Genomic DNA, 20,779 nt, shown 5'->3' on the forward strand with positions numbered 1-20,779 from the left:
AAATAAACGAAATGGGGAGGAGGCTGTTTGACCCACAGTTTTGAAATAATGTAGTATTATGCTATTACTTATGTATTAATTAACCACACACTAAGTTACATAATGATCTCATATTTGTTCATCATTAATGAGTTATGACATCTTTTCTCTGAAGCAGTTACTATATTTGTTACTGTTTGTTACCTAATTCTATAAACCTTTGTGAACTACTGAAGGAACGAATGATGAATAACACGTGATAGTGATCTCACATTTGTACATCAAATGAATGCATCTTTTATGTCAAGTAGCTATATTTGTTCACGATTTGTCCATGATTTGAACTCTAGTAGTAATTGAGTTGTTGCTATGTATTTCTGCCCCAAGTAAAGTGTTACTGGATAAATAATTGTTTTTTCAATTATATCCTAGTTATATTCTGTAGATCAGATTCTTCAGTTTCTTTAGAGTAGTAGCTGCTCGTTTTATTACTTTTTGCTAAGTAGAGTGGGAGCCCTGAATCGTCGTTTACTTCAGTTATCCATGGTTTGCCACGGCCCAAAAAAAACATTAAAGAATTCTAGAATTAAACGCTTCATGAATTTCAAACTGTGCACTAAGAGAGTACAGGCTGTAACATGGTGAAACGCGCCAGCCTGTTCCTAGCACATACAGGTAACTTATGTTCCTTTGTCCCCATACCTCGCTTCCCTCTACCACTCTTAGCCGTCTGCCTCTAGCATTCTCGCTGCTCACATTCATTGCCATGTTATAGCAGAGTTTGTGTCATAAAAATTTATAAAAAAAAAAAAAAAAAAAAAAAAAAAACACAATTCTCATTGCTCTTCATACATAATATTTTTGAAAAATGTAAGGCCAATGGAACCCATCTGTAATGGAAGTGGCATTTTTCATTACAGGTGCAGCTTGACTAAATGGTGGAGGGAGGAGTTTGCACAGCTGCAGCCGTGTAGATTATTGGGATCAGATTTAGCTCTCGGCCCCTCAATCAAACCAAACAGCATTCAATTGTTACTCGTCCACATTAAGATGATGTGTATCCTAGGGTAATTCTGTCTATAAACCGTAAATCAGCTTATAAAACGGTTCCACTTGGTAGGCATTTGGAAGCTTCATAGCCCAGACAATCGAAAATACTCTTATTACTCTTTAAATTTTAAATCCTATTCATATATTGACTATTTTCTAACCGCTAACTTTATTACACATGGATTGATGGATCTAATCATCCATAGCATTATAACTTCGGTCCATGTCCTCATCGGTATTACATTTCTAGTATATTCACACACTTGACGCCCACAGTGTTTCAATAAGACCTTCCTCAGTTACAGTCAACATGAATGGGCATTGTTTTTAGAGACAATATACAGTACCAGTAATATTGGAATGCGCAGTATGGGACACAGTTATGGTAGCAATGAGAGAGAAAAATGTCTTTTTGCGCCCAAAAGAAGAAAAGAGGTAAAGATAAAGCAATTAGAGGTCTCTCCTCAAAGGCCTCTAGAAAACCCTTTATGAGCTGAACAATACCATTTACCAAAAACCAGATCTTTCTTTTCTTTGACTCCTGCAAGATAATTTCATATATTGTAATAAAACCAGGAAACTTGTATGAAACTTACTAAACAAAATACAGAAAAAAATCATTAAATACCTCTATTAGGTATAAATCTGGAAATATCGTCTTAGAACAATTAACAACACTTTCAGATACTTTGATCCTAATCTCTGTATTGTGGATTATAATGTTACATCAGAAGAAATAAGTACCTTCCAAAGGAATATTTCACTTCAACAGTTAAACAAAACACAGAGAGAATTTCTAGAAACTCATATGAGGAGAGGTATGCATGAGAGCACATCTCATGCCAAACAATCAAGCACGCGGTTTAATTATATAATTAATTCTATAAACACATGCCTTTATATATGAATACTGCCCTTATTACTGGACATGCTACTGTTCTCACTGTTATCGCTAAAGACCCTTTGATGGAGTTAACTGGCCCTTTCCCTATGGCATTCGGCAAAGTGTCTGGCCAACATTGTTAATTGGTTGACATCTGAGATTCTGTCTCATGTCCACCTTACATGAAACACAATGCTGGAGTTATGGATTCACTCCTCCTCCAAATTGTCCTGTCTATCAAATATCTAGGTGCTCATATACCACCCAATCTAAAGGATTTGCTTAAGCTCAATTTCATCCCACTATTTCAGTCTATTCAAGATGGAATATTATCACTTTCATCAATAGGGTGACTCTCCACACTCAAGACGAAGGTGTTTGTAAAAGCCAACTCCCTCTTCTCTATGACCCCCGCAAATCCACCCCCTGCCTGATTCACTGAGCTCATTTCTGCAGTGACTTCATTACTAATGACAGGGAGAAAACTTAAAATGAAGCTGTCATCTATTCAGAAAATAAAATTACATGGTGGACTAGAACTTTTTCAACTATAGTACTTTCTTTTATATCAGTTACAGTATGTTCATCTTAGTATCCATTCAATGTAGATTGATATGGAAAAACAACATCAGGCTCAAGAAATGCTTGTCAAAGACATAACCAATCACAGACATTTGTGGGGAAAAAAACAATGCAACTTTACAGGACTTAGCATAACCTAAACCGCATGGTTGAAAGACATTTCTTAGCAACTCGTCACCATTAATTTTCATCCAACTATGGCACAATGTTGTGTTCAAAATCAGCAGAAAAGGTACAGAAAGAGAGAGGAGTTTACAGCCTGTGCCTGTATTCAAAGATGACTTGCTCATGACCTTCAAACAGATAAAGAGAAAGAAATACAATTTAATTCACATTTAGTTAAAAGAATTACAAAGGAACACTATGACCATGACTGGGATAATCACTTAGAAGGTGGGTGGGGGGTGGGTCAATTGCCGTTTGTAACTTGAAATGTTTATAAGTCGTCATTCAACATCATTTTAATGGTATACGTAAAGTACAAAGAACTAGGATGCTGGGAGTACGCACGCTACGCTGCTGCTGTGGCAGGAGCAGCGGCCAGAAGTTGAAAGACATTTCTTAGCAACTTGTCACCATTTAATTTTAACTCTCTAAAAGGCAGGATTGGTGTTGCAGACAGATGTTGCGGACAGGAAACGGGAGCCCAAAGAACACAATTTGGACTTACAGTCCTCTTCATTCGTATGTCTGAGAGTTCGTAAGTTGAGAGTTCGTAAGTAGAGGTCTGTATTTGTTCTTAAGACAGGAATTCACAGTAATATATTTACAGTAGCTGAAGAACAAAAGTAGCAACAGACATCAGTATGCACCCTTGTCAATGTTGCATTCTATGGCGTCCCATCCTGCCCTCACTGCATTGCCATTTTCTATCGTCTTGCCACAACAGCCTTGTCCTGTCTTCATAGTTCTATTTTGTACATTTCTATCATCCTACACTTTCACATACAAAAGTGTTGAAGTCCAAGCGGTACTCCATCCAATTTTTGTTATTGTTGTACGTCTGCTGCCCTCCTTGGACAAGATGAACTTGAGGCGTTGTAGGTTTTACGAGCTGTTAAAGTATTCTGGGTAAATGGAATATTTACAGCCTACAGTGAAGATGTAAGCAAATGTGACCTGATTTGACACTTTGTTTCTGGTCATGATGTTTCTGAGCAAATAAAAATGTATGCGTGTGGAGCCCTAGTCTTGAGAATGTTTTAAAATTAGCACACCCATGTGAATATATCTGCTCAGCGCCCAGGACCTCAGCCAATGAAGGGCATTCAGACTGACATCACAAAAAAAATAAATGATTATTGAAAATTTCAAGAAAAAACAAAATGTGCAAGAAAAAGCTCCCTCACACATGCATGTGTGCTATTCATGTTGACGGACCACATTCATGTGCTTCAGCGTAGAAATTACCGACATCTTCATTGACAAAAGAAAATCAGCATTATTAGTCTTGCTGTTACAGCATATGGCGTCAGAAAATAACATTTACTCTCTAAAAGTGCATCAAGAAATCAATACCTTCAGCACTTTCGGTGAATTGCCGAACACCTCCAGTGCCGGGGATTTGAATCATCTCTCCACTCTGTGTGGGCGGAGATTTACATGGGTTCTCTTGTATCTTCCTGCACTCCAAAGACATGCAGTTAAATGAACTGGCATTTCTAAACTGGGATAATAGGTTGGAAGATGGAATGGTTATGAAATATAGTACTGATATAATTTTAAACATCCATGCCTAGGCCTTAGTTTGGTTTCATTTATACTGGTTTATTTTAGATTCTACTATATGTCTAGCCTATATTTCTATTAAGACTGGAAAATCTATTGCTGAACGCATTGCATTAATAACGCATCGATTAATCACACCTAATATTTATTGAATGGGCAAATATTGCTAAGTCAATATGTCGCATGCTGATAGGCTCCTACCCAAAAAGACTGAATGCTGTAATTAAATCAAAAGGTGCTTCAAAAAAGTATTAGTCTAAGGCCGTGCACATTTATGTAACCAGCTTATTGTATGTGTTTTACGTTTTATATTTTCCCCCCTAACAGATCTGCTTGCTTTTCAATTGAATTGTACAGGTTATAGGTCACATTAAAGGTGGGAAAAGTTTTGAAATGATTCATTGTGGTCTCAGTTTTTTACATCACAAAAACCTGCAATTTTAACAGGGCTGTGAACGCGTTTTATATCCACTATGTTCATGGAATTAACTTGTGCAATTCGTGTCATTTTGTAATATGTGCAGTTCAGAAAATATCAAGTTTGTAATTTTCTTTTTATCACTTTCCAAAGGTTTCTCCTCATTGTTCAATTGCACACGTAAAAATTTACACAACAGTCCATCTATTGCCATGTATATATGGAGGTTAAATAATAAATATCAAACATTAACATTTTATTTAGGATATCACTGTAGTGTTACTTATGTAAACAAATAAATACCCCCTCATTTAAACACAGCCTGTGGCATATTTAATATCTGAACCACAGTAATCCACTATGAGCCAAGCAGTGAACTAATACCCTACTCTTAAATGGAAGCACAGAGAACCAATTTCTCATGGCCTACATTGTATCATTTGGTTCCAGTGAAATAAATTTGCACTAATCACATAACACATAATGCTTTCGAGATGGGTCACTTTAATTACTGTGTATTGCCTACAAATGGTAACACGCAATGGTCAGATTTTAGTTATCACATGGGCCCGAGTACTTCGACACAAAATGAGAATCTATTAAGTGTCACTTGCCAGAGACTGCTTGCATTTCATGCGTGTCCAGGCACATACAGTATATGGACAAAAAAAGAAAAATATTATACAAATATTAAATACAGCTTCATATTTACTCATTAAGTTCAATTTATTATTATATGACATGCATTCATTTTTCTGGAAGGTGGCTATAAGCAACAAGATGCCTGTGCATGAATTAAACATTTCTCCATTGAAAATTCCATGAAGGTTATGGACAGACACCATGAAAAGCACCCACCAAATCACTGACTACTACCCAAGCTCCCTGTTCCACCTTTTTGGTGTCATGGTCCCTGCCTCAGAGCCCCACCTTGACATCTGCTCCAGTCCACTAAGCTTTGCTAATCTACTCCTGCCTTGGGAGCCCAGGCAGGCCTGCCTTGCTGGGTGAAAACAAGACGTCGACGGAGATTTTAATTTTAAGAAAAATAAATGGTGGCTGGTAAGGAAGCAGTACATATAGAATCATTTATTTATTTAGGAGATATACAGTAGGCAGCAATCTGACATGCCTGACTGCCTGGATAAGTGCATGTATCCTTCTGTATGCACTCTGTAGATAGAGAAGTGGGAGAAGGTTGAGGAAGAATGTTCCAGTTTAACTGCAAACTATAAAAGTCACACCTTTGTCTGAAACAAAAGGCAACAGATTCCATCCATCCATCCATTTTCCAAACCGCTTATCCTATTGGGTCGCGGGGGGTCCGGAGCCTATCCCGGAAGCAATGGGCACGAGGCAGGGAACAACCCAGGATGGGGGGCCAGCCCATCGCAGGGCACACTCACACACCATTCACTCACACATGCACACCTATGGGCAATTTAGCGACTCCAATTAGCCTCAGCATGTTTTTGGACTGTGGGGGGAAACCGGAGTACCCGGAGGAAACCCCACGACGACATGGGGAGAACATGCAAACTCCACACACATGTGACCCAGGCGGAGACTTGAACCCGGGTCCCAGAGGTGTGAGGCAACAGTGCTAACCACTGCACCACCATGCCGCCCCCAGCAACAGATTCATTAAGAGGATAAATTAAGTGCTGGTATGGCAGGCCAGTTTATATGGAAAATCTGCCAAAGCCAGTCTGTGAGCCTCTGTTACACATCTTTTGGTAAGAATGGCAGACCGTGCAGTTCGACAGACTGCAGTGACACTGCGGGCTTCACAGTAACGGTCCCACACTGGCAACCACTAGGCACAGAAAGCCCCAGATGCAGGCTCCATTTATGAGTTGCACTACACTCCAGGGCCCTTGCAGATCCTGTAATTTATATAAACCGCAGACTTCCTTGTTAATTATTCCGTTCTGAAATGCACTATAATTAAGTGTAGGAAACTATGGCTAGATTTTGTAAAAAAAAAATTGAATATAAACTGTAAAAAAAAAGCTGGTAAGATGGCAAGATTTGCAAGTCACTGAATACATGTTTTTTATATTATTTATATGCATGATTTATGTATTTTTTATATGACTTATGTACTGTATTAAAATTAGATTTCAGTTTGCAGTGAATTCTATTTGTCACCTTTTTCATGTTCTGAACCAGTTTAAGGGCGATTCTAAGTAAAGATGAAACAATTAAGTAAAGGAATAATTAATTAATTGCATTGTGATAATTATTGATATCATTTGATATGGAAAAAATTACAAAATATTTAACTGTATCTCCCAGTCAAATGCTGATATCAAAATTGATTTACACACATCGTTTTACTATCGTCTGTCTGTCATCAGACATTGTAGCATTTATAAAATAAGGATAAAACTCTCACCTTTGATACAATTAGGAACCACACTGTCGTAAACTTTTCATACACCAGTCCTATGAACACGACCAGCCAAAAAAAATGCATCTAAACTTTTATGAGCTTTGAACTGCGCTTGCAAGTATTTATAAGTAAGAACACACCACACAGGTTTCTGAATAGCATGTCTGGTGAGGCAGAGATTTATCAAAACTGGTTCCTATATCAGCCATTAACATTTTTTGCCAAAACAAACATGCCACATAACCCAACAGTTCATAGGAACGTCACTGAAGAATGCTAAGTGCACAAGAGAGATAAATAAAAGATAATTCAGTACTAAAGGTACTAAAGCAGGCTTGAAGTAAGACTCTGCAGAGAAGAATGCAGTTGTTTAACAAGTATATTTACAATAATAATGCAATGCCGGGTTTATTTTGGGTCGGCTGCTGAATTTTTTATTTATTTTTCGGTGAGGGGTCTTGAATTTATTTTGAATCTTAAGTGTGTTTTCATTCAGCTGTCCTTCAAAGATATCTAGTGTTTGCTGCATGCATTTCTGTAATTGGTACAGTCCTAGTAATTACATTTCTGGTGAAAGTCTGTGCTGTATGCCAGTAAACTGATGTTCTATTACAGAAGATGGTAGCATGAGAATTCATGGTGTACGCCTGTGTGTTTTCATGTTAAGAGATTAGCGGAAATACCGTCATCTGCAAGGAATTAGCATTTCATACCCTGTCTACGTCCAGAGCGCAACAAGTCAGACACAACTGAAAGCCATTAATGACTTGGGAAGTTTTACAATGCATTAAGTCAGATTCAGCAAAAATACATAGAATAAATAATTCAATTTAAGCATCCAGCACATATCTAACATAATGGTATACCCAAGATACATTTTATGCTGTTAACACTATATTTTAATGAAGAGCTAACATAATCCCAAGTATGATATGTTTAGAAACACATGGCACGAGACTCTCTGGATAACATACCAGTCCATCACAAGACAAGCATACATTTAAAGGGAATGGCAGTGTACAAAAAACTCAAAAAGCCTGGTATTAACTACTTTGGACGGCTGTTCTGTTTATTTTTACTAGACCTTCACTCCAGACTTGAATAATTTCCAGTCATACATAACTAATGTCTCTCCAAGTAAAAAAAAAAAAAAAAAAAAAAACAGCAAAATAAAATATTGTTAAAGAACTTCGTTATAATGCCTGAGCATTTACCACTGCTCTCTCGCTGCTATTTCAGAGCGGATGCTTATTTGTTCTGCTTTATGTTTCGTACTAATATTTGTTTTATTTCCTTTCCTAAAAGCAGATGTTATGTCGGTTCAGCCACTGCTAAATTACTCCTTTCAACCATTTTGCGTTTCAGTGGGTTTGTATGCTAAAAGCTAACGATAATAGCACGCGTTCCATTCTCAGACTAGAAAAGTAATTCGAAAAAACAAAACCTCATTATGTTTGCAGCCTGGGAAAATTCACAATACTGCTAATTCTCATAGAGAATGCACATTATGTATTGCGTTACGTATTTAAATAATTAAATAATATTTGTACAATATAATTTCTGAGTTTGACTTGCATGGAATTTTTGACAAATGAAAGAGGAACAGCTTATATATGGGAAGAAATCATTCTTGTATAACTGCAGCTGAGAGTCGGATGGGATCGGGAGTTACATAATATTTGGTTTGTGTCACCTTTTCATCTCATTGCGGAACCATCTGTTGTGGATGGAAAAGACAAAGAGCCCCCTGTAATTATGTTCTGTAATGCTGGCCAGTAAGGAGTGGCTGGTGTCTGTCATGGATTTACCATTCACTGCCGCGGCGTTTGATTAAACGCGTTGTGTTTTTACGGCGGATGCTTGTCAGCTGCGTGGCCTCGGGAAGCGGAGAGCCGTGAGTGCATCGCCATCATCATCACGCCGCACTAATTGGCAGCTAGCTCACGGCATTGCTCGCCCCGCTTTGGAGCTGGAAGGCGGCGTGTTAAGGAGCGAGGAACCGCTGCGTCTTGGCACAGGTGCCGGAACATCCGAGCCAAACCCCATTAACATCTCACGTTCGCTGGGTTTCTGATTCATAGTTGGACCGTAATGGGATACTGATGTGAAAGACATGGGTGAGAAAAAAAAAATCTATTAACAACAGACCAGGTCTTAGTAATAGACCGAAACCCACTGACCTCGTTACCTGAAGAAAAACAGTTCCTTTAGGATCTCACATCATGGAAGAAGTCACACAGGGGAAGCCAGGAACTGAACACAAGCACAAAGGGAACAAAATTTAATGTTTATTAAATTAAAACCAACTTCACAGAGCTAATGAGCATGTGGCCCGATGACACTTCAGTGCTTCGAAACAAATCAGGAACTTTATCAATATTGCTTATTTTATTTTATCTGCAAAATAAAAATGAACTAATTAAGAACTGGCATAACCTGTGTTTGAGACCAGTACGAACATATGTCTCCTCTTACAATAAATAACTTTGTCTGTCTGCCCTTCTAATGAATGGCTATCTATGCCACCAACGTTTAGCTTCATAAATAAGAACAATTGTTGCTTCATACATTGTCTTCTTGCATACAAATAAATTACCGAAATCGAAAACAGGATCTCAATGCTGTTTTTGGAAACAAGCCCAGGAATGCTCTTATTCACTTGTCATTTGTTTGGTTGAAGTTATGAGTGACTGTTTAATTTGTTAAATATGTTAAATTTTTGGATGCGATTTCCTGTAATCATAGACATATATATATATATATATGTCTGTATATATACTTTATTATTTATTTATTATTTTTTTATGAAACTTTTCTCTTGAGGAATTTTGATTGCATCTTTTCAGAAACATTTCACTTTGTTTTCTTCTGAAATCCCAACAGAATCAGATAAAATTTCATAAGCTGTGAGAACCAGAAACCTAATAAACTTCTCAAAATAACACTGTTGGGTCAAACTCTGTTCTATGAATGAGGGTTACGTCTCACACACTGGAGATCAATCACATGTGTGTGCCTGAAAAAGCCAGCTCCTCATATTCATTTTTGTCTCCTTTTTTGTAATTCAGAACACAAATAAATAAGCAAATAAACTGATCAATCCCAAAAGCCAAGTCAATTAACTTACTTCATTAAACTTCATTTCTGTCACACAACGATCAAATGTGATGGACAGGGATGTAATCTGTCATTATACTGGAAGGAACAGGAAATTTCTGGGAAACTTCTCTAACTTCACGTAAATGAAAATCACTTTGGTAAAGTCTTTGGTGACAAAACGAAATATACTGCAGTGCGTCAGGACTTCACACTCTGCTGCTGTGATTATGTGGATGTGTTATAAAGGACAAGGAAAGATAATTTTGTAATATGCATGAAATACATGTTTTGGTCTCTTAATTGTTATGTTTAAAACCGTACTCAGTAGCACTGGAGAATAAATATTAAAGTGTAGATAATGACAGATCAACAATTTAACAACAAAGATGTGATTTATTTTCTTGCTTATGAAATTCCTGCAGCTTTTACTAAACTGATTCAAAGTTGGGGAGTAAGTATATCAGTGACATTAATGTCCATGAACGAATGATAGAATTAAAGCTATGAACTGTATGAAACTTCAATTGCTCAGAAACATTCATAGACTGCAAATATTGCAGATGATGACTGATTAAGTATGCCATGGGGTGGTGGGAGGGCACAACTTAATAATTCAAATGCAAACGGGGGGTGAATGAGTCCAAATTAAATATTGGGGACACCCCCCCCCCCCACTCAGATCCTATGCCTCTGGGGACGAATCAACCATTGCAACAAATCAGGGCAAGACAGGTATCCACGTCCCTATGGTACGTTACCCCTGCTGCCCAAAGGCCATAATTAAAGAGAGAGCAGGATCAGAAAGTTCCCTCTTAACCTTTCAGTTTATTGTACACTCAGGGGATTATCAGCCACCACAGTCTGCTGTGGAGAGACGATGACGACCACAATAATAATAATAATAAGTAAAGTAAAGTAAATAACAGTGACCCTGAATAGGATAAGTGGTTTTAGAGAATGGATGGCTAATAATAACCAGACATAAATTAAAAGAAATCCCTGATCTCCAGACCTGGGACACTGACCTTTAGGAAAGGAGTCCTGATAACGTATACTGCATAGGACAGGCATGAAGATAGCCTTCCACCCACCCACAAAAAATGGCTCTTTCTGGAGTCTTCAGAAGAAACGGCAACTTCTACAGTAAAATGTGTTTTTTTCCATCCCTGGCACCTCTCTGAACTCAGTATTCCTCCAGTAGGAAACACTTATTCACACAATCTTCTTTTGACATGCCCTTTGAAAAACAGCCTCATACAAAGAGTTTTGTGGATGATATAGTTACCAAGGCAGTATTTTGGGGGGATACACTTACCATGGCAATGTTCTATGAGGGATACAGTTACCGCTGCCATTTGTCTTTATTCAACCCAAACTCAGTATTTTATGCAAATGGTGAAACAGGGATTCTCGTCCAACGGCCTTTTGTTTCCAAGCCACCCAGACGTTCCAAACAATTGAAGAAATCGGAGAATGTCTCAAGAGCTAAGACGCTTATCACGAGATTAGAAAACCAGAAAAAGTGTTAAAAGGCTGCCCAGGGTACGATGGGACAGGCAGCAGGTAAGAAAAGGGACCGGAGAGATGGACGTGGCAGCCTGCATGCAAGGTAGTGAGGGGAGTCCAAAGGGATTAGCTGTCTCTGCCGTCAGTCTATAACCGTCTACAGCCCTCTGTCAAGAGTTTGATGTAGGGCCAGACAACTTGAACCACAGCATTACGGTCCATAACAAATGCAGAATATAATAAGAGCTACAATATCCCCCATTAATCTTCCTTAGGTATGCGAGTTGATTAATACCTGCCATAACATTGTCAGTATGTCAGTAACAAACACACAGACACACAGGCACAACAGAGAGACCTTGGCAGTGGTCATGGCTGTCCTGGCTGACACTGGGGGAGCTGGACTGCCCTTACTGGAATGAGAAAACGAGGGAGCTACGGAGAAGTGAGTCGCTTCCTCATTAAATAAGAAATCCACAATTGATGCCCGTGCTGGCTGGGCGAACAGGACTCACACAAGCTAAACAATTAAGCCGAATGGCTTCGGAATCTAGCTCATGTAAGCATTAATAGAAAAGATGTCGGATTTCATAACTCTCAATCTTTTTGTGGCACTTTTTAGTTTTGCTGCATTTTATGCATGCTGCTGCATTGTTTTACCACTGCACGTCGGCAGAGAGACAATTCAGAATTTCACTGCTTTTCAGCTAGAACGTTTCATAACACTCGGGCACATTTCTTGATATTCTCTCACCTGCTCTCTGCCAGCCTTGCAATAAAACTGGATACCAGGAACTCGTTTCTGCTGTCAGAGTGTTCACTCCTGGCCACACACCAATCCCAGAAGCCTGTAGCCCCTGAGACCCATGTGTTAAGTCTAGTCTGCAGTCGGAGCGCCACTGACTGCAGCAGTGCATGGCAAAGACCCCTCGAGTCCTGCTCATCCTCCGAAACCGCACATCACATTGGGAAGTGAAAAAAACCAACATACACAGTGCTGTCAGAGGCTATGAAAACATCGCTAATACAATCATATACAAGATCAATATATTATGCCTATTTCCTCACTGGTATTTCTTCATTATAAGTTACTTCAGTGAGTAGCACTGTAGCTTCACATCTCCAGGGATCTGAGTTTGATTCCCACCATTCACTCCTTGTAGAATTTGCATATTCTACCCTTTTCATGTCTCCCCTGGTCCTCCAGGCTCCTCCCACATTCCAGAAACAGGCGATTTAGGTGAATTTTTCTGTCTCTAAATTGCCCATAATTTGTGGGTACGTGCTCTGTGATGGACCAGCGTCCTTCATAAGGTGCTGTCTGCCACCCGACCCTGTGATTTATGGCATAAGTTCCACAATTACTAGGGCCCTGTAGTAGTTGGAAGATGGAAATCAAATAAGTTGTGCAATAACTTGGACGTTTTTCCAGCATTGAGATAAAGTCAGGATTCCAAACGGCTGAAACCGCTGTGCCCTTTGAAAAGTCCTCTTAGTATTTAAATGTAAAGCGCTGCACAAGAACCCAAACACTTACAGTAATTAGCGTGTCCTCAATGTAGCATAAAGCGCTGCACACTCCTCTGTCAATTTCAGATTCTCTGCAAAGTGCTGTATTTACCATCTGTAGGACTGAAGGTTTCATTTTGCCACACGACAAAATATCGTTCTCCTTACTTTTTCCGTGTTCCTCCAATGGTAGCATTTCGTCCCTTTTCAATGTATTCACAAGATTAACGGATACATTGTGCTTTCAAATGCCCCATGCAACTTCTTGATGTCATATTATATTATTTTTTATTTGAAAACACTATTGTCAAGATAGGGATTTGGGGGGTAACTCCCTACTTGAAATTCTTTTGACACAATGTTATTCAGATGTGTCTTCCATTTAATAAAAATGTGTTTGTGGGGACTTTTAGTTCGTTGAGCTCTATGCTGATGAGTTTTACGAAAAAGTGAATTAAAAATACCCAGGTAAACGAAGCCTTTGCTTTGTTATACCGTTTGGTACAAGTGGCAGAAAATCTATAAGGCAGATTCTCTGCAGCCGGGCTGACATGGGAGTGATCGGCACTGTAATGAACTCAACAAACTCATTCATGGAGAAGCATCTACATTTAAGTTCCCAGGATACCGTTCTCCCAACTGAGCCAGTGAATATTAATTGCTTTCCTCCACCCCCTTCCACGCAAAAATTGGCAGATGCTCCTCCCCAGCCTTAGCTGCCAGATATGCAGATTTCTATTTCCCGAAGGGTCGTGCTGATACCACAAAAGAATGTCCTGACTGAGCTATACAATGCAAGCAGTGCTAATGACTATTCCTTACTTTCTTCTCCTCCTCATTCTTCTTCTTAGTATTTGCATTGCTAATATCATTACAGCTGACATCAATATCAAATTGCATAAGACAGCTGACGACCCGGGTTGAGACAACGGCCCACTGCACGACTTGTTCCAAGCGAAGACTCACTCATTAAAAAGTGCAGTAGCTGCAGTCAGGAAGTAATGTGTGATAAGCAGTTATCTAAACAGCTTAAGCAGGAGGGGCATCATGGTGGCATGTGTGAGTGCCCAGTGACGGGTTGGCACCCCACCATGTGCCTATAAGGCTCCAGACTCACTGTGACCCTGAATAGGACAAGCAGCTTCAGAAAATGGGTGGATTAAGCAGAGGGAACAAGTGTGTTGTCAGTAAGCTGTAACAATGCTGTAAAGCAGATTGACGGGGTCAGATTTCTGTAAACCACAGACAGGCATTGATGCCGTTACACTAATAAGACACACTGAGCACGGGAACAGATGGAGCAGCTGAAAATCCTAAAGAAACGAACCTTTGGAGTGAGCTGAGTTAATCTGTGACCCGTATGATGACCTCAAGAAAATGGCTCACGGGACTATTGATCACCTGCAGTGACTCTGACTTTTATATTGACTGTGAGGGCGCAGTGGGAGCCAGTAAACCAATTCAACTGCCATCATGCCGAAGGTAAAAAAAATCAACAAATGCGTAATTTAATTTAGGAACAGTCAGGAGGCGATTAAATTGTAAATAATAATGTGGTCAACGTGGAAGCACTGGACCAGCAGTCCAGCTGCAGGAGGGATGGGAATGTCACCTTGTTTTGATCTGTTTTCCTCCTGATTAAGTTGAGACCCAGAAAATTGGACGTTCTGACAAGCTGAAGTGGTCCTTCTTGTACCCCTCACCGGGCTGTTGATTAAGGTCAAAGGGCATGTTAGATTATTAGGTTATTTATTCACTAATCAGCCTCAACAGCACCAGCTGCACTGCCCTCACCCCCTTTCTCTCTGAATATCTCGAGTACACGTCCTTCCAGGCCGCTGGATTTCATCCTGTGCCTTTCCATTCACTCAGTCCCCTGCAAGCTCCTGAGAAATGATGCATTCTAATGGTCGCCGTGAAACAGAAAACAACTCCCACTCGAGCCAAAAAACAGGATTTTGTCATTTTGTTCATATGATTTCCTCTGCCGGCCCCTGCAATTGCATTTAACTGAAAAACAACTAGTTTGTTACTTCTCAATGCCATGTACCTGTTCTGGTCCATATCAATCTCAAATGCTCAGATTTAAAACAATACTTTTAAAACGTTTCATGTAGGCCTCAAGAGAAAGGAAACTCACAGGCAAAGAAATAAAAGCATGCATCTGACCTCATCTGCTTTTGATCAGCTTCATTCATGAAACATTAATTTATTATAAAGGGCAGTACATGTGATTTTCCACAGATTTTAAAGTGGTGCTTGACATCGCGACATACTTTTCAAAGAGTTGCAGGTACGTTACAGGTTTTATTTTAGTCTTAGGATGAAAATTGTCAGGTGTGCTATACATGTCATCCAAGACAGTTCACTAGAGATAGGAATGACACAATCTGGATTATTTCGTGAGCCTTTTTTTCATTTACAGGCATAAGACACATTCCAGGCTGAGATTCATCTAAGTCTGCTCAGATTCCTTCCAGCATGACATTTTCATTTCATTATGTCAAGCACAGAGTGTATAGCCAGTGAAAACAGGATTTGGAACTGAACTATGAATGAAAACAGACATCACTTATTAACATGTGAAAAATAACGACAATGGTAAATACCAATAACAACAATAATAATAATAATGTTTATTCAGCCTTCTATTGACATAAGAATACTTTGCAAATTGTCAGAAATCCAGCAATTTCTTAATTCCACCCCCAGCTATAACGGGTTCATTGGTATATTACCGAAACAATTTTTTTTACACGCACTTTATTCTTACAAAAAAATGCTACGATGCCACTTTTGTTCTACTTTATGTTAGTAGAAACTTTAGAAATTTTCAGTATTTTGCTGTCAATATATTATTTCCTGTATTTTGTGCCTCAAATTTCAAAAGCTTCAAAAATCGCTGGTCAAAAAAGGCTTTAATAATTATCAGAGTGGTTTTCCCAGTCACATGATTATATATAAATTTGGGGTGGCATGGTGGTGCAGTGGTTTGCACTGTTGCCTCACACCTCTGGGACCCAGATTCAAGTCTCCGCCTGGGTCACATGTGTGTGGAGTTTGCATGTTCTCCCCATGTCGTCATGGGGTTTCCTCCGGGTACTCCGGTTTCCCCCCACAGTCCAAAGACATGCTGAGGCTAATTGGAGTTGCTAAATTGCCCGTAGGAACGCATGAGTGAGTGAATGGTGTGTGAGTGTGCCCTGCGATGGGATGGCCCCCCATCCTGGGCTGTTCCCTGCCTCATGCCCATTGCTTCCGGGATAGGCTCCAGACCCCCCAGTTAGATAAGCGGTTTGGAAAATGGATGGAGATATGGAAAAATTATCTTGACAATTGCATCCAACATAGGTTTGGTATAGATTAAGCCTATATAGAACATCGTCTACTACTTACATTGCTTGCTATTTGAAACACTGTGAGTATATATATATACTTACACACACATTTCTTTTTCCTTTGACGGTTGCCTTTTCTGTTTAAAACCTCCGTCATGTCACAAGATCAAAGATTGTTAAAATTTGTTTAATAATTTTTATTTCCACCGCTAAATTATGACGAGAATCACATGTAAGTTCTAATGAGTTCTGAGCAAGGCCCTTGGTTTGTTTGAAGACGGTGAGTCATGCTTTGAGGTAAACAGAATCTCGCTGATATGCCTGTGTGGAGGAGAGGGGTGAAAATTTCATGTTGTTACATGGAAGAGGAGTGTGCAGTTCAAGGGAAGCCGGACGGATGAGTGCTGTGCTTAGTAGCCCAGCTACCGCATCCACACAAAGTATGACAATTTCTCACCATTATGGCTCATTCAGCTTTGCGTACTTGCCTTGGGAGAATTAGTGCTGGGAGTGGAGGAGGACACAGTCCGGCTCGATAATATTCCCCAGCTCTGGATGTCCTTCATAAACGGGAGTGTAAAAGCATTAAAAGCGATTAGAGTGGAACAAGGACTGCTACTCATACTGTAGCACTTATGTCCTGCTGCCAAATCCAACAGCAATATGCTTATCGCAATATGGAAGCATCACATTGCACATTGGCATGTATGCGAGGTATTAACAGTTGCTGGATTTTGTATTGTTTTAACAGGGTTGGAAAAGTGGTTGACAGATGCGGCGTGGAGCAGGCTAAGGGACCTGACATCAGTCAAGACGGGGAAAGAAAAGAGCGCAGATGGATGTGGACACGTGGCATGTCATCATTGCTGACATGCATGGACCAGCACCAAGTGCAGCATCTGTCATCTTTGGATGTACAGTACAATCACCAGCTCCTAAAGTACTGCACACCTGCCATACTGAAATTCTGATGCGGCTCCTGTCACACAGTAACTATGGTAACATGTTTCTCGACATTCTGCCATGTTCACCTCTGAGTGACTTTTGCTTTCACCGTTGTCATTGTTCCCTGACATTCTGGAGTAAATTCCAGAAGAAAAGTGTCATCACCTCACTTGATTTTCCACACTCTACTGCACCTTGAGCATCAGACTCAATCCCCCCTGTAATTTACCAGTTTCTATGGAACTAAGGCCTTACCTAATGTAATTTTATTGAATTCACGTTGCGATCATTGTCGTGTGATCAATATTTATCTGTTTTGCTCCTTAATTTCAACAGTTCGAAATGCAATTCAAGCATTTTGCGTAGGATAAATATGACCCAATAGCAGGCATGATATCATGTTTAAAATATATGTGCTGACAATTTTCAGACTCACTAAATTTCTAAATACCTTTACTTAGCCTCAGGTAGACAAGCCAATCAGAATCGTGATTGCATTGGTATGTGGAGGTTACCACTCGCCATGAGAGATGTTAGACACATTTCTGTTGGGCTTCATCCTTGGCACTGACGATCAGCCCAGTCATCTAGATATCCAGTACGCAGGCAGACAGCTGGCAGATTGAGGGCAGGTGATACAGACCCACCTATCAGTCATCAGTTAATCAGCAGAACTCAGGGCAAAACCGTGGCTATAGGCTGCTCATTATTCAAGGGGGGCAACTGAGTGCCGTTTTGGTTGATGCGTACATGGGTACAATGCAAAAGAACATCTGACTTTGTATAACAGGGAGGGTGTGTCCATCAACCCAAGGAATTGAGGGTCTGCTAATGTGTTTTTAAAATGAGAAAAACAGACAACTGGTGCCCTCAAGCTTTGAGCATGGGGGGGGGGGGGGGGTCACACCCGAGATTCCTTTTTTTTTCTGGTCAGAATATGAGTTTCACTGCTGAGTATCATCAGTGCTGTTTTCATTAATGTTTCTTTTTTCTGTCCACAAGAATATTCCTTTGAGTAGCATGTTTGCACAGCCATATATAGCTGGTTTTTAGCCAGCAAGCAACGCTACCAATCACATAAACTAAGCAACGAAAACATGTACGGCAGATGCCGTGGTCTTCCCGTGTGCTTATATGGCGTGTCGCTGAGAACACTCCGTGTAGGAGTTCCTCTGGGAAGGGCCACAGCCAGCGGATATCACGATGCACATCTTAGACCAAATGGCCAGTGCCAAAGATAAACCCTGCATAGACAGACACGCTTAATTTATTTCTTATTTGGAGCTACACACTGAAACTCAAGGAGGACTTGATGTCTGCAAGTGAACTTGCAGGGCTCTCTATGAATAAAGCAGCCCTGCCCAGTCAAAGGTTCATTGTATTAACATATTTCTTATAAATACAGATGCATGTATAGTAGCTCTGTCTCTAATTTAAAAGAACTGCATTTTAGATGAGCGTAAGCATTAGGCAGACAGAGATCAAAGGGCTATGAGACCGAGGCCAGACAAGAAGATGTAAATATGTGCTTATTGCTTTTTTGGTGTAATGACTTTCCTTATTGCTTCTTGGCTTTATTTGCTAACAAAAATTTGAAGTTGCCAGACTGTGCTTTTGATCGCATATTAATATGTTTACCTGTGCAAATTCTGCTTCACTCATTTCAGTGTATCTCTGTGCGTGTGTCATTGGTGTTGGAAAAGCAGGCAGAGACATGGGCAGCTTAATGAAGACGGTTAACGTACGGGGAAATGACTGAACACGATTTTCCACTAAATGAGAGGATCATCATAGTTGTAATTTTCTACCTTGTTATTTTCACAGGAAAATGCTTTCAACAGCGAATAGCACAGCGTGTCAAATTACCTACGCCCCAGTTCATCACAGGATCTAGAAATATGAATAATCAATAATCAAGATGGATTACCTTAGTTAGGTAAGCTTACTGTAGCAAGGGGTAAGCTAGGGGCTAGTATTCCAGTGCGTCATGGAAGGCTGGGGGTTTAATGTAAATAAAGCTACATTGACCAATAATAATCATTTGCTCTAAAACACAGAAATAAAAATGAAAGACAGCACCCACACATACGTAGTTAATTAATATTACAAATATGTAGTGGTGCACAGGATGCCGTTAATCCGCAAGCTGCTAATTAGCGAAACTAAGGTGATAACATTTTACTTAAGGACATTCTTTTAGTAATTTATAAAGACATTCATAATGCATAGTGGCTAAGGCTTCCTTCTCAATTTGAGCATACTGCTGATTGGTGGAAGGCTTGCTGCTGCTGTGGGCTCCAGGTCCACATGCTGGACTTCCTCAACAATTCTCTAAAAGGACGTGTTTTCTCCACCAGGTGAGGTAGGAATTTCCCCAGATGGTTTGTCATTCCAAGAAAACACCTAACTACTCGCTAACATTACTGGATTCCGTCATAATTTTCACGGCATTCACCTTGTTGGGGTCGACGCTGATTCCTGAGGGCTCAATAACTTGTCCCAGGAACTTTATCCTGCTCGTTGATAACTCGCACTTGTCGCTTAGTGTCATTCTGGCCTCCTGCAGTCGTGTCAACACCTTTCTTAGCGTCTCATCGTGTTCTCTATGCGTCGTGCCCCAAATGAGCACGTCGTCCTTCTGACACAGAACCCCTTCCAGTCCCTCCAGGATGCGAGATAAGCGCTTCTGGAAGTGTTCTCCAGCAGACGAAATCCCAAAGCAAAGGCAATTGTAACAGTACTGGCCGAATGGGATTATGAAGGTTGTGAGGAGAGAGGACTCTTTGGATAACGGGATCTGCCGGAATCCAGCCTTGGCATCGAGTTTCCAGAAAACTTTGGCTCTAGCAAGCTGTCCTACTGTAACGTGTGTTCGACGGAAGGCAGAGGATGATCCTCCCTCATCACAGGCTTCTTTTTCTCTGTGAGATTTGTGCAAATTCGAACTTTTCCTGAGCGCTTGGGTGCCCCCACCATAGGTGCACACCATGCTGGGGGCTCTTCTACCTTTGAATTCACCCCTTGCTTCTCCATATGATTCAGCTCTTCTTTTACCTTTGGCATGAGCGGGAGTGATGTGCAGCATGGCATGGAGAGGAAGAAAGGCTTCGCCCCGGGCTTTAGTACAATATTGTACTCCCCCTCCATTTTCCATAAACCTGAGAAAAGCTTTGGAAACTCTCCTTTTACAGTCTCTTTAGTGTCCAGGCTGAAGTTGGCTACCAGCTGAAGTGGTATGGCGGCTACTCCTCCAAGGAGTGGCATGTTTACTTTTAAAGGCGGTCCTCCTGGTCCGTAAAGAACCTTTTTCGCTCTGGGCAACTTGTTGAACTGGCCCTGGGTGTAGG

General features: G+C 40.3%; 1 protein-coding gene across 1 annotated transcript in view; it reads left to right on the forward strand.

Annotated features, from left to right (window-relative positions):
- LOC125741863 (urotensin-2 receptor) overlaps positions 1–18,286 on the forward strand; it is a 36,936-nt gene extending 18,650 nt beyond the window's left edge. Inside the window, exon 3 of the mRNA XM_049013312.1 lies at positions 17,239–18,286. The gene's annotated coding sequence lies outside the window, so the exon portion shown is untranslated. The remainder of the gene's footprint in view (positions 1–17,238) is intronic.
- The last annotated feature ends 2,493 nt before the right edge of the window (positions 18,287–20,779 follow it).

The sequence above is a fragment of the Brienomyrus brachyistius genome, chromosome 5 (genome assembly GCF_023856365.1).
Source record: "Brienomyrus brachyistius isolate T26 chromosome 5, BBRACH_0.4, whole genome shotgun sequence".
In the NCBI taxonomy this organism is placed as follows: domain Eukaryota; kingdom Metazoa; phylum Chordata; class Actinopteri; order Osteoglossiformes; family Mormyridae; genus Brienomyrus; species Brienomyrus brachyistius.